This window comes from Elephantulus edwardii, unplaced genomic scaffold, assembly GCF_000299155.1.
Source record: "Elephantulus edwardii isolate Elephantulus edwardi_28Jun2011 unplaced genomic scaffold, EleEdw1.0 scaffold00017, whole genome shotgun sequence".
NCBI classification, from domain to species: domain Eukaryota; kingdom Metazoa; phylum Chordata; class Mammalia; order Macroscelidea; family Macroscelididae; genus Elephantulus; species Elephantulus edwardii.
Window position 1 is genome coordinate 5712327 of NW_006399767.1, and position 14422 is coordinate 5726748.

The following is a 14422-nucleotide window of genomic DNA, read 5'->3' on the forward strand; positions in this document are numbered from 1 at the left end:
TAATAATAAAAAAATATGATGCACTGATGTTAATATTATATCATTCAAACACAGATAATACGAAGAATACAGAACAACTTAACTAACACATATTTGTGGAATATGTTCAGAGTAATATCTCTTGAAGTTGTGTTTTGAATTAGCAATAATTATATCATATTTTTATACTGTAATACTAATATAGAATTAAAAAGTATGGTGTTAGGGCACATCCCTGGTTTATATAATTTCTGATTTTGAACCACACCGTATTTCCTTCTGAGGACTGCTTCCTGGTCCAAGTATAGATTTTACATAAGTACAATCAAGTGTTCTGGGACTCTCATTCATCTCAGAGTCAGCCACAGTTTGTTGTGATCCCCACAGTCAAAAGCCTATGCATAGTCAATGAAGCACAGATAGACATTCCTGTGGTACTCCCTACTTTGAGCCAGATCTATCTAACATTAGCTATATTGTCCCTACTACCACGGCTTCTTCTAAACCCAACCTGCACATCTGGAAATTCTCTGTTGAGGCACTGTTCTAGTCATTTTTGGATCATTTTCAGCAGAATCTTCCTTGCATGCGATATTAACGATACTGCACACTGTCAGGACATCTTTCTTTAGAATAGGAATAAGTATGGATCTTTTCCAGTCAGTTGGGCAGGTGGTTGTCCTCCATGTTTCTTGGTATAACTTGGTTATCACATCCAGGGTTGTGGTTGTTGTTGTTGTGATGTGCCGTCGAGTCACTTGCGACTCATAGTAATCCTATGTACAAGAGCCCTAAACACTGCTCTATCCTGTGCCAACCTTTCCGTCTCTGACACACTCACTCTCACCACCTCAGTCATAGAATTGATCCATCTCATTGAGGGTCTTCCTCTCCTGTGTTGTCCCTCCACTCTCCCAAACATGATGTCCCTCTCCAAGGACCAGTCCCTCCTTGCAACATGCTCAAAGTATGTCAGACAAAGCTTCAGAATCCTTGACTCAAAGGAGTGTTCCAGTTTCACCCTCTCCAGGACAACTCTGTTTGTTTTCCTCGCAGTCCATGGTATATTCAACACTCTTCTCCAGCACCACTGCTCAAAGGCATCGATTCTCTTTCTATTATCCCTAGTCACTATCCAACTCTCCGATGCATAGCACATAATTGCTAAGACTATCTAGATCATGAACACCTTAGTCTCTAGCCTGATGTCATTGCCCTTCAGTACTCTTGAGAGGTCCATCACAGCTGATTTCCCAATGCGATTTGTCTCTTGATTTCCTGGCTGCTGATACCAAGAGTATTGACTGTGGAAAGTAAACTAAAATTCTTAACTATCTCAATCTCTTCACCATCCATATTGATGCTGCCAATTAGTCCAGTGGTGAGAATCTTTGTTTTCTTGATGTTGACATCCAGGCTAGTGTCTGTTTATTGAAATATGTCAATTGGTATGCAGTCAAGTCTGGGGTCTTGTTTTTTGCCAATTTCTTCAGAGCAGCATGAACTTGTTCTTCGCCACAGGCTCTTGCTCATATGTTGTTTCATGAAATTCTTCTGCTTTCAAAATCCTTGTCTCCAAAAAGCAACCTGGTTTCACCCTCTCCAGGGCAGACCTGTCAGTTCTCTTGGCAGTCTATGGTATATTCAATACTCTTTTACAGCATGACAAAAGACATCAGTTCTTCTTCAGTCATCCTTACTCATTGTCCAGATCTCTGATACATATAGGAAGGAATTGTGAAGATCATAACCTGTCTCAGGGGCACCTTCGTCTTTAGACTGACATCATTGTTCCTCAGTACTCTGGAGAGGTCCCTAATAACATAATTTTCCAGTACAACTCCTCTCTTTTTTTTGACTGCTGGTGCCTAGTGTATTGATTGTGGATTCAAGCAAGATGAAATGGTTAACCTTCTCAATCTCTTCTCCATCTATCAAGATGCTGCCATTTGGTCCAGTAGTAATAATCTTCTTCTTGATGTTGAGCTGCAGTCCATATTGAAGACTATAGTCCTTGACTTTCTGTAACAAATGCTTCAGGTCCTTCTCAGTTTTAACAAGTAAGGTTATATCATCTGCATATCGAACATTGTTGATGAGCCCTCCTACAAATCTGATGCCACATTCTTCCCCCGACAGATTTAACACATGTACATTCCTTTTTTATATTTAAAATCATCTCTTGATTACTTATAATATCTAATACAATGTAAATGCTAAATAACATCTTCCCTCCTTCTTAGTTTTGAGGTCCTTCTTTGACCAATTAATTGTTTCGTCCTATCCTCTGAATATTTTCAGGTTGAATCTGCAGATGTGGAACATAGATAGGTTAGATAGATATGGAGAGCTAACTGTATCCTCCCTAAACAAATCAAATTGTTTCTTGCTCACACTATATGTCGAATAAAGTTTGCTCTCTCTCTCTCTCTCTCTCTCTCTCTCTCTCCATGCATCTGTGTATGATGAGGAATGAAGCATGTTTCACTGTGTAGTTATATGCATAGTCATCAATATATAACAGAGATCTGTTCTGTACCATAACTCAATGCTGGTGGACGAAAACAAGTTCTAGGGGAGTGTATGAAGAATTCCAAGACACTTATTACTGTTTAGTGTATTAAAAATGCATATTTAAAAAAAGAAAAATGCATATTCAAAAATCTAAAACCAGATAATGCAAAGTGATGGTTGAACAAAATAATAAATATAATTAATTTCACTGAGTTATATATACGATCAGTGTTGAAATAGAAAATTATTTGCTCCATATGGCAACTGAAAATGGGCAACAGAATTTTATATCTTCAAGTTGACTGAATTAGAAAGTGTCTATTCCTTCAGGAAATTTCTAGAAATTTCCCCCTGAGCTTTTGAACCTATGATCTAGTCATAGGGAGCTCTGCTGACTAAGTCCATAGGGAGTTGCTCTGTTAACGTAAAGGCAGCATCTGTCAGGAGGTTCAAATGCATCAGTGATTCCTCAGGAGAATGATGGACAATCCCCTCTTGTGTGATTTATAGCCGTCAAAAACCCACTGGAGGGTCAGTTAGAAGTTGGCTGCCACTGGATAGCGATACATTTAGTTAACCTAATCTATTACTAGATGTAAACAAAATGTCAATAAAGCTGTATTTCAAAGTTATGCCAATTAATAACCATATAATGACAAAATATTATATGTTCAATATAATATTGACCATATCATTAGTTTAGTATTTGAAATGCATACAAAATTGTGTCCCCTTAGAACATAAATTTGCACCCAAGTCCAAGAAATTGGGAATGATTTTTGGTGACCTAGTTGGTATGGAGTTGAACTGCCAACCCAAAGGTAATTCAAATTAATCAGTGACTCCATGGGATAAAGGTAAACAATTCCCTCTCAGATGATTCATGATCTTCTAAAAATTCTTTGGAGGCTAGTTTTGAGTCATTTTGACTTGATGTTAATGAGTTTGATTTTTCAATGTTGGTTTTTTAAAATTATAAAAACCTCTGTTATAGCCATTATATGTTGCATCATTAAGCAGAAATAGGAAGTAAATATTCCTTCCCCTAAGTTTTCTCACTGATTTTTCCTGTAACAAAACATGAGACATATAAAAACTGCCAATAATAAATTCACAACAAATTATTTTTCTAGTCTCCTAAAATGCCTCTATTTGACAGGTCTGAGTTTCCTTATTTTGAAAAGCACCATGGCATCTTACAATTGAGTTTGCAGAAAAGTTACCAAACAAATTTGGATGAAATGTTTTAGAAAATACATCAATTCTCTAAATGAGATTTGTCTAAGAAGAACTGTGTTTAATCTTCTTGTGACTGAAGATGGAAAGGGTTGTCAGAACAGTTTGATTCATCAATGTATGAAGTATTAAAAAAAACTGACACAGGAGAGGTCAACAGAATTAAAGCTTTAATACGTAAAAGGTTTTTCCACTAGAATTAGTTTCTAGAATTTAAAAGACAGTTTTATTAACAAGATGTGTGCCAACACAATTGAAGCTAGTTAAAGGTAAATTATTTGAAGATCAATCTGTCTGTGTTTCATTTACTACATAAAGGCATTGAACTGTGTATTATTTCAAAATTTAACAAATTGTGGACAATCTTGAGAAGAATGGGAATCCCAGAACAATTAATTGTGTTCATGTGAAACCCATGCTTGGACCAGGAAGCCGTCATCAGAACAGAGAATGGAAACACTGCATGATTCAAAATCAGGAAAGGTATATATACATCAGGTTATACATTATCCTATCTCCATACCTTTTCAGTTATATGCAGAACAGATAGATCATTGGGGGGCTGAACTATGAGGAGGAATGTGACATGGGATTAGAAAGAGACTCATCAACAACCTGTATTATACAAGTGACACAATCTTGCTTGCTAAAACTGAGAAAAACCTTAAACATTTACTGCAGAAGATGAAGGAGTGTAGTCTTCAGTATGGATTGAAGCTCAACATCAAGAAAACAAGTATTCTCATCTCTGGGATTATTGGCAGCATCATGATAGACAGAGAAGAGATGGAGATTGCTAACAATTTTAGCTTACCTGGTTCCACAATCAATATTTTTGGCACCAGCAGTCAGGAAATCATAAGATAAATTACATTAGGAAAGTCTACTGTCAGAGATCTCTCCAGAGTGCTGAAAGGCATTAATGCCAGACTGGAGACTAAGGTGCACCTGATCCAAGCCATAATCTTCACAAATGACTAAGGATGATAGAAGAAGAACCAATGGTTTTGAATTATGCTGGAGAAGAGTATTGAGCACACCATGGACTGATGAGAGAATAAACAGGTCTGTCATGAGAGAGTGAAAGAAAGCCACTGCTTTTTTTCTTGAAGTTCTGTCTCATATATTTTGGGCATGTTGCCAGGAAGGGCCAGTCTTAGAGAAGGACATCATGTTTGGACAGGAGGAAGGACAGCACAGAAGAGAAAGACCTGGGATGGGATGGATTGACATAGTAACTGGAGTAATAAATTGTTGGAGACAATGAGATTGGCTCAAGATAGGGCCAAGTTTAGAGCTATTGTTCATAAAGTAACTATGAGTTGCAGACTACTTAACTGTACATAATAAAAACAGCTATTCACTTTGCTACTTGTTTTCACTTAGTCTCATGGCAATATTGTGGATAGAATATTACTTCCCAACTAATTACAATAATAAGCAGGGAATACACTTTCTTCTTCTAAGACTAAATACTGATGCTTTTATTTCGTTGTCAATAATGGATCTTAGGATCTACCCCACTGTTAATGTTGATGCATTCAAATTACAAAATATACTTTTCTATTCCTTTCAGATTATCCTTCCTTTCGCCCATTCCAGTGCAGTGTTTATTATCTACTCATTAATTTCCCTCTCTTCCCTCCATCAACCCTGTCTCAAACCTTTTATTACAATAGTGGGCTTACACATTATCTGTCCATTTGTGACTAGAAAATTTCACTCAACATAATGTTTTCTAGACTGATCTATGTTGTGTTGTGTTTTATAAGTTCATTATTTGTCAGTGCTGCATAGTATTCCATTATGTGACCTTACCATAGTTTCTCTTGCCATTCAATTGTTAATGGGAACCTGGGCTCTTTATATCTCTTTGCTACTATTAATAATGTTATGTTAAAAATGGGTGTACATACATATCTGTTTGTGTCACAGCTCTGATTTCTTTAAAGTATATTCCCTGGTGTAGGATACCTGGGTCAAATGATATTTCTATTTCAAGTGTTTTTGTTTGGGGTTTTGTTTGATTGTTTTTTAGGAAGTTCTAGACTGCTCTATCTAGTGATTGAACCATTTTACATTCCCACCAGCAGTGTATGAGAGTTCTGATTAGAAACTATGTGTATGATAATTGATAAATTAGAATGGGACAAGCATTACATAAGGAATTAGAGAACTGATAAGGATAAAATTATGCATGAATGAAAGAGAGACACCAATCTTTTTGCAAATCTTCACTAAAACAAACAAACAAACAAACAAAAATCATCTCACTAAAAAAAAAAAAATAAAAAAACAAATCCAAAAGCTGAAAAGCAACAATGTCAGTCTGGAGACTAAGGTGTGCCTAATCCAGGCCATGGTCTTTGCAATTACTTGTTATGTTTCAGAGAGCTAGACAATGACTAAGGAAGACAGAAGAGTCAATGCCTTCAAGTTGTGGTGCTGAAGAAGAATCTTGAACATACTATGGACTGCCAAGAAAACAAAAAGTTCTATCTTGGAGAGGATGAAACCAAGTGTCTCCTTGGAGGCTAGGATTTTGAAGCTCTTTCTCACATACTTTGGGCTTGTGACTTGGAGAGACTGATCCTTGGAGAAGGACATTATGCTCAGAAGGGTGGAGGGACAGAACAGGAGAGGAAGACCCTGGATGAGTTGGATTGATACAGTAACTGGGGCAATAGGGATTGGTGTGTTGGAGTTAGTGAGACTGTCTCAGGACAGGTCAAGTTTCAGAACATATTTAGAGTAGACCAGCAGATATGGCACCAGAAGCAGAGCTTTTTTAAACGCAATCACAAAGAAGGAGGTACAGTTGCAAAAAGTTAATACTGGACCATAGAATATGAGAAGTATAAATTTACTAAATTTGCAGATTGTTAAGGAAGAAATGGAACACATGAATATTGACAAAAATTGCATTGGTGAAATGACATGAAATGAGTTGGTGTAGAATGTTTTGAATCAGATGATCATATGATCTACTATGCTGAAAATGAAAAGGTGAGGAAAAATGGTATTGCATTCATAGTTAAAAAGACCACATCTAAATCTATCCTGAAATACAATGTTCTGAGTGACAGGATAATATCCATTTGCATACAAGGAAGACCTGTTAATACCACTATCATTCAAATTTATGAACCAATAACCAGGGCCAAAGAGGAGGAAACAGATGACTTCTACCACCTTTTGCAGTCAGAGATCAACCAAACATGCAAACAAGGAACTTTGACAATGAGTGAATGAAATGCAAAAGTTGGAAACAGGGAAGAAGGATCAGTAATGAGAAAGCATGGAGTTTGTGACAAAAATGAGGCTGCAGACTGGAGATAGAATGATAAAATTCTGTACAACCAGTAACCTATTTTTATAAGTAGACTTCTCAAATACGAGTTCCTGGGAAAGAGTATGGGAAAATGTGGAACAAAATTTAGAAATATAAAAAGACAAAACTTACTAGTCCAATAGAGTCTGGTGGAGTACCTAACATTGTGACCTTTCATTATCCTTTGAATTTGGAACAAAACTCAACTTTCAGCCCAACCATAGACAGGATGTAAGGTGACCAGCAGGCAGTTAACAGAACAGAGTGAGGAAATGTTGTGCATTTAAAATCAGGAAAGGAGAACTTCAGGGTTGCATCCTGTCTGTATAGCTTTTCAATTCATAAGTGAAACATGATTTGGGAACTTGATCTTTATGAGGAGGAATGTGGCATCAGAATTGGAAGACTCATCAACCATTTGTGTTATGTAGATGACACAACCTTGATGACTAAAACTGAGAAGGGCTTGAAATGGTGGATGAAGAAGGTCAAGGACTGCAGTTTTCAATATGAGTTGAAGCTCAACATCAAGAAAATAAAGATTCTCACCACTGAGCCATTTGGTAGCACCACAATAGATGGAGAAGAAATTGAGATGTTCAGCAATTTCAGCTTGCTTGGATCCACAGTCAACACTTAAAAACAGCTGCCAGGAAATAAAAAGACAGATTGGATTATGAAAGTCTAATGTCAGGGATGTCTACAGAGTGCTGAAATGCAAAGATCTCTGTCTAAGGACTAAGGCGTATCTGATTCAGGCCATGATCTTAATCATTATTTACCTTGCATCAAACAGCTGGACAATGATTAAAGATAATAAAAGGAGACTTGATGCCTTTGAATTGTGATACTAGAGAAGGATATTAAACATACCTTGTACTGCCAAGAGAACAAACAAGTCTATCCTAGAGAGGGTGAAACCAATTTGTTCTCGGGAGGCAAGCATTTTGAAACTCTGTCTCACATATTTTGAACATGTTGCCGGGAGGAACAATTCCTTAGAGAAAATCTTCATTCCTAAAATGGTGGAGGGAGAACACAAAAGAAGACCTCGGATGAAATGGATTAACACATTGACTAGGTGAATAGGTGCAAGTGTGTTTCAGACAGAGACATTGGCTCAGGATATGACAGGTTTCAGAGCTGTTGTGCATAGGGTCACTATTAGTCACAGTCACCTCAACTGAACATAACAAAAATGACAACAACACGGTTACCAATAATACCAGGAAGGAACTAAAACATTATACTAACCAATAATATAAGATCAAAAGAACCTTTTTTTCACCTGAAGACAGAAAGGGATAAGTTTACGATTAATGAAAGTCAGAATTTCAGGGAAGTAAGAATACTGCATTGTGAATAGCTAATGTTATAAATCAATATGCACATGAACAACAAGGTGAAAAACCAAAACCAATATGTACTGTAAACATTTACTTAAATCCCAATTTAAAAAGAAAAAAAATATATACAGCTTCAGAAAACTTTTAGGCTATTATGAGTTAAAATCAACTCGATGGACTGTTTTAGATTTTGTTTGTTTGTTTGTTTAACACTACCTAGCCACTTAAATAATTGGAAAGAACCAAGCAAATGCATGAAGTTTAGTGGTACCTGAATGGATGTCATAAAGTATGTGACTGAATTTGAATCTTCACATCAACCTTATAGCTATTGTCAATAGAAATGTCACTCCCTACTCCAAAAGCAAATCAAGAAATGCACATTATAGTGAAATTCTTGCTTACCTCCATGTATTATGGAAACCATCTCTTGCTGGCTTTATGTATATACTACCCAGTGAAAAGAAGAAAGAAAGGAAGGAAGGAAGGAAGGAAGGAAGGAAGGAAGGGAGAAGTCACAAATGTTCTTTGTTATCAACTGCAAGTTTCTCATAAATTCAGCACATACTTGGTTAAAGATGGTCATTTGATTACCAGACTAAATGAACAAATTCCTTGAAATTCATGCCTTACTCAGATTATTATGGACAGATGTGCAACCCTTGAACATAGCAAACATGAAATAAGAAGTTGAGGGTTTGGGAATCTCGGCCACTGTGAGGCCATCCCTGTGATCCAGAGGACGATAAAATTTGGCAGATGGGGCTGCAATCAGGTGAGTGACTCACTTTCATAGCTGGCATGATGAGGTGCCAGCTAGGGAGCTATCTTCAAAGCCTTCTGGACAGAAACTGCTTATGTTGGAGCACTTGGTCATGCAGCAGTCCATAAACCCCCAAAAGGATAATAGACTTTTGGAGAGAGAGCAACAATAAGAACAAATTCTCACAGGGCTACACTGAAGTCCAGACAGTACCTCGATGACTTTAGGAAAGGCATATTTTCCCACTTTACAAGACCAGAAAGGATCACCAATAGAGGGAGTTGCCTACCTCATAGATTGAACAAACAAAGCTGCAACTAATCAATAACATCATAAAGACAGGAATAACAACAATCTCACATGCTTTCAGATTTCCTGTTGTTTTGCATGGAAACCAAATTTCTTTCTGCATATTTATTCTTGACAAACAGCAAATCAAAACTGAGCAAAACCCAATACATTAATTTCTAAAATGAAAATTTATGGATTCAATCTTTGAGAGTATTTCTCATTTCTCTCAAGTAAAAACTGACTTGCAGCTGACCCTTCCAAGTCTTTCCGGGGTTGTAAACTGCAGGAGAGGAGTTTCCCCATCTTTCTCTTAAAATGCCTCTCATGTATCCAAAACACCAGGGAGACATAGCCTTTGGGTTAACAGCATAAGTCTGTACAGGGTAAATCATCTGAGAAATTTAAAAGTAGATGACAAAGTCGTTCAGGCTTGGCAGAAAGTACAGTTTCAATTATCGTTAGCTATTATTATTGCTGTTACCAGGATGGTGCAACTCCAATTGGCTTACCTTGGACATATTACCAGGAAAGATCAATCAAGAAAAAAAAATGGCATCATGTTTTATAAGATTGAGGGTCAGCAACAATGAAGAGAGCCCTCAAAAAGATGGAGTACTGTAATAACCACTATGGACTAAAATACAACATTTACCAGAAATATGGGGCAAGACTAAACAATATTTTCTTGCTAGAAATGAAGTTGTTATGAGTTGATATCTGCCAGATAAAAACTATTAATAATATTTTCATTTGGGGGCCAAACCTCATCTTCCTCACTAAGAAAGTTTCATTGACTGAAATGTTTCCTATTTTGTGATGGATATACCTCCTCCACAGGTAAATGAGAACAAATTTTTATTATATGCAGAAATTTTTCTTTCTGGAAACCATTTATTTCAATAAAATATCTCTTTGTTATTAAAAAAGAAAAAGAACTATTAGCAATCTATGCCAACACAGTAGAAATGCCTTAACACATACCAAGAAAAGCTTTATATATTGTCAAGAAAACAACAGGCTGCTTCAATCACTGAAAAAAAGAGCCTCTTCAAAAAAAAAGCAGAGTGTATTACAGGAACAATGAATACCAAGAATCATGGAGAAAAGAGAGATATACTGATGTGGAGTTGAATATCATGTACAGCTATGAACATCGTGATAAGCTACAGAAGAAGTGCAAATGATGGAAGAAAATATGGAAGTCATAAAAAAGTGAATACTCCAGAGATAAGGAGACAGAAGAAATAAACTGATGAAGAGGAATTTGAAAAAACTATGGAAGAAATGGCAAAAGATGGATAAAAGAATGAATTGATGACTCAAGCTTGACTTCATAATTTAGTGACATGTGTCAAAGGAATGTCTGTGTTTCATTGACTATGCAAAAGCATTTGACCATGTAGAGCCAACAAACTGTGGCTAACTTTGAAAAGAATGAAAATCCCGGAACACTTAATTGTGTTTATGTGAAACATTTATTTTGACCAGGAAGCAGTTGTCAGAAGAGAGCAAGAAAACACTGCATGGTTCAAAATCCGAAAAGGTGTATGTTGTGAATGCATCCTATTTCCGTAACTTTTCAATCTATATGTAGAAAAGATCATTTTGGAGGCTAGATTTTATGGTGGGATGTGGCATCAGGATTGGAGGAAGACACATAATAACCTGCATTATGCTGATGATACAAGTTTGCTCCTGAAAATGAGGATGACCTGAAATATTTGCTGCTTGAGATCAGGGACTACAGCCTTCAATATGGATTGAAGCTTAAGATCAATTGTTTTCACCACTGAGCCAATTGGAAGCATCATGTAAGATGGAGAAGATATTGTGATTGTTGTCTTGGTAACAGTAGTCAGAAACTAAAAAAAAAAATGCATTGGGAATATCTACTGCCAAGGACCTCTTTAGAGTACTGAGGAACAATGATATCAGTCTAGAGTCTAAGGAGTACCTGATCCAATCCATGGTTTTCACAATTTCTTGCTATGTATGCATCAGAGATCTGGACAATGAATAAGGATGATAGGAGACTTGATGAATTAGAGTTGTGGTGCTGAAGAAAAGTACTGAACATACCACAAACTGCCAAGAGAGCAAACAGATCTGAAGAGAATATAACCAGGCTGCTCCTTGGAATCAAGGATTTTGAAACTCCTTCTCACATACTTTGGGCACGTGGCCAAGAGAAGGACATCATGCTTGAAAAGGTGGAGAAAAAGTGCAGGAGAAGAAGACCCTAGATGAAATGGACTGACACTAGAGTAACTAGAGTATTTGGGTAGATATGTCAGAGACAGTGACATTGGCTCAGAAAAGAGCAGACTTTAGAGTTATTGTGCGTACCATTGCTATGAGTTGCAAGTAGCTCAATGATAAATAACAACAACAAAAATTAGTTTTCTTTGAGCTAGATAGTTCCAGCCTTTTTTTGCCTCTAACCACAAATATACTCAAATTTTGACATTTCTACTATAGTCATACAAAAATTAATGAAACCTCAATTTTAATCATAACTTTTTACTAGCACACACAGAATAACCACACAGAAACAGATAATAAAGAATTCAAATGAAGCTGTTAAATGTGGATCTTTCACTCCAAACCATATTAAATCTTCACTAGCTACTTTTAGTCACTGGTTAACCCAATAAAACATTATTCTACACTTCATATTGTTTTCCTAAATGCATTGCTTCTTTTCCTTTTATTAAATCTGAACTGTCCTCTCTGTCCTTTGCTTCCTTAGGACACAAAATGGAGTGTTGCCTCTTTAATTGGCAGAAGCATGCAGCAATATACCTTTAATTTGCTGTTGGGACACCTCACTTGCACCTTGGCTGCTTGCTATCTTATTGGAGACAGCAGTCTGTCTGAGATCCTCTAGCACTGAAACAATATCATCCAGCTCACATCTATCCTGATTTCTCAACCCACACGGATGGGGGCAAGTATAATTACAGCCCTGGTGATTCACCTTCATTTTCAGCATGGCTCGGTGAGTCTGCAGGATCCCCTCAGCCTGGAGAGAAATACTGTCCCTGGGTAGGGAAAGGAGATTCACCATGCCATACCTCCCAGGGGTGTGCAAGTCCGAATAGAGCTGGCTTTTGGACTGGTCCAGGGGGAAAAGGCTGCTGGCCAGGCTGCGCTCGATCTTGGCCAGGCTGTGGCTGGGAGCGACCAGGCGCTCCAGGTCGCTTTCGGGCTTGAAGCGGTTGAGCGCGCTGAGGCCGAAGGTGATGGTCAGGACTGCGGGCACGGTGAGGAAAAAGACCGGGTGCCGGCTCACACACAAGCCCAGCCTGTGGCAGAAAGTAACACCTGTCACAACCTCCTCGACCAGGTCTAGTTATGACAAAGCAGTACAGGACCCTTCCACCTCTCATTACCATGGATCTTCATCAAAACAGTCCTGTCTTTCCTTTGCTATTGTCTGCTATACCCTTTCCTTTTTCACCTCCAGTAACTGCTGCTTCTACTCCCTCCTGACAGCAGCAGGTGCTGTCAGACAGCACTCTGTGACAGAAACAGGCTCCTGTCCAAGAGGGCCACTCCCCTAGTGCCCCTCACCAAATATTAGTCAAATCAGCCAGCAAGAACTGGGCCTTCTCGTTCTCTCTGCTATCTTCTCCAGACTCCTCCTCACCATACTGAAATACACAAACGTACACACCCCCTTCCCACCTGCCCCCAGCCTGAACAATGGAGATGACCCCTTCAAAAATTAGAGGAGACTACAGTGAAACTCTCCTATTCAAGGCATAGCTTTACACTCCATTCTGAGATACTGGATGTTCTGATCTGAAACGAATGAATACTGTCCTATATGTCCCAGTAGAAGACGGGAGTGGAGGGAGGGCAACATGGGGAGAAAGGGGAAATGTTACCTTTTAAGCAGAGATATTTATTCTTATTTCTTTTTCTTCATTCTTTGACTTACAAGAAGTTTCTGGGAGGAAAATTAGGTGAAGTTGCTGAAGGCCCAATGCATGAAGATATGAGAATGGCAGTTTTTCTGTACTTTCCAATTCCCTCTGTTCCCTGATTTTGTCTTGATTTGAGCAAAGACACAGAGATGGCTGAGCTGCATTCCTAAAAAATAAAGACACTCTCTTGAGTTATCCTAAAAGCAGTTTTCAAAACCTGGATCTATGGACTTCTGGAAGAGAGCCTCAGGGGCTGGGGGGGAGGGAGGAGTGTCCCAGGTCCTCAGAGGAATCCAGTAAGCTGCCAGCAGAAGTAGCCTTGCTGCTTCCACCTGTATATCCAGCCAGCAAACAGTGTTAAACTCTGTTCTCTCTCTATTCATTTTCAGTGTTTTTTTCAAGAATAAAGACAGATAATTCTTAAAAGCTGGTCCATAATTTTCCCGCACACCATCTCATCCTATCTCATCCAGTCCCATCCCATTCCATCCCATCCCATCCCATCCTATCCCCATATCATTACTGATCCCTCCAGGGACTCAAATAAATCACAGGAACAGATCTAAGGGAAAGAATGAATTTTCTTCTCTGAGTTAAAATATAGCAGCAAACTAGGGGAGCTCTGGTGGCCTAGTGGCAAGAAGCTGCACTGCAATCACAGAGGCACATGGTTCGAATCCACCAGATGCTCTGCCGGGGAAGGAGGGACAATCTCCTCCTGTATAGTCACATCTGATTTGACAGTACACACACACACACACACACACACATAATAAAATAAAAAAAAATAGCAGCAAACTGACTAAATGTGGTTTATAGTCAGTTGTTATTTCTTGAAGTGAGAATAAAAAAGGCATCAAAAAGAAGCTCTCAAATAGTAGTCAACTGCTGTGGCAAACATGATATCTGGTTATTTTATTGTTGCTCTTACTGTTCATTGCCATTGAGTCAAGAAAGACTCATAGCGACCCTATGAACAAAAGGTCTGAAACATTTCTAAAACCATAGTTGTTTCTCCTTGTTCATAGAGTTT

At 38.1% G+C, this 14422-nt stretch overlaps 1 pseudogene; it reads right to left on the minus strand.

Moving 5' to 3' along the window:
- Positions 1–12205: 12205 nt before the first annotated feature.
- On the minus strand, positions 12206–13772 carry LOC102851053 (annotated as a pseudogene).
- Positions 13773–14422: the final 650 nt, after the last annotated feature.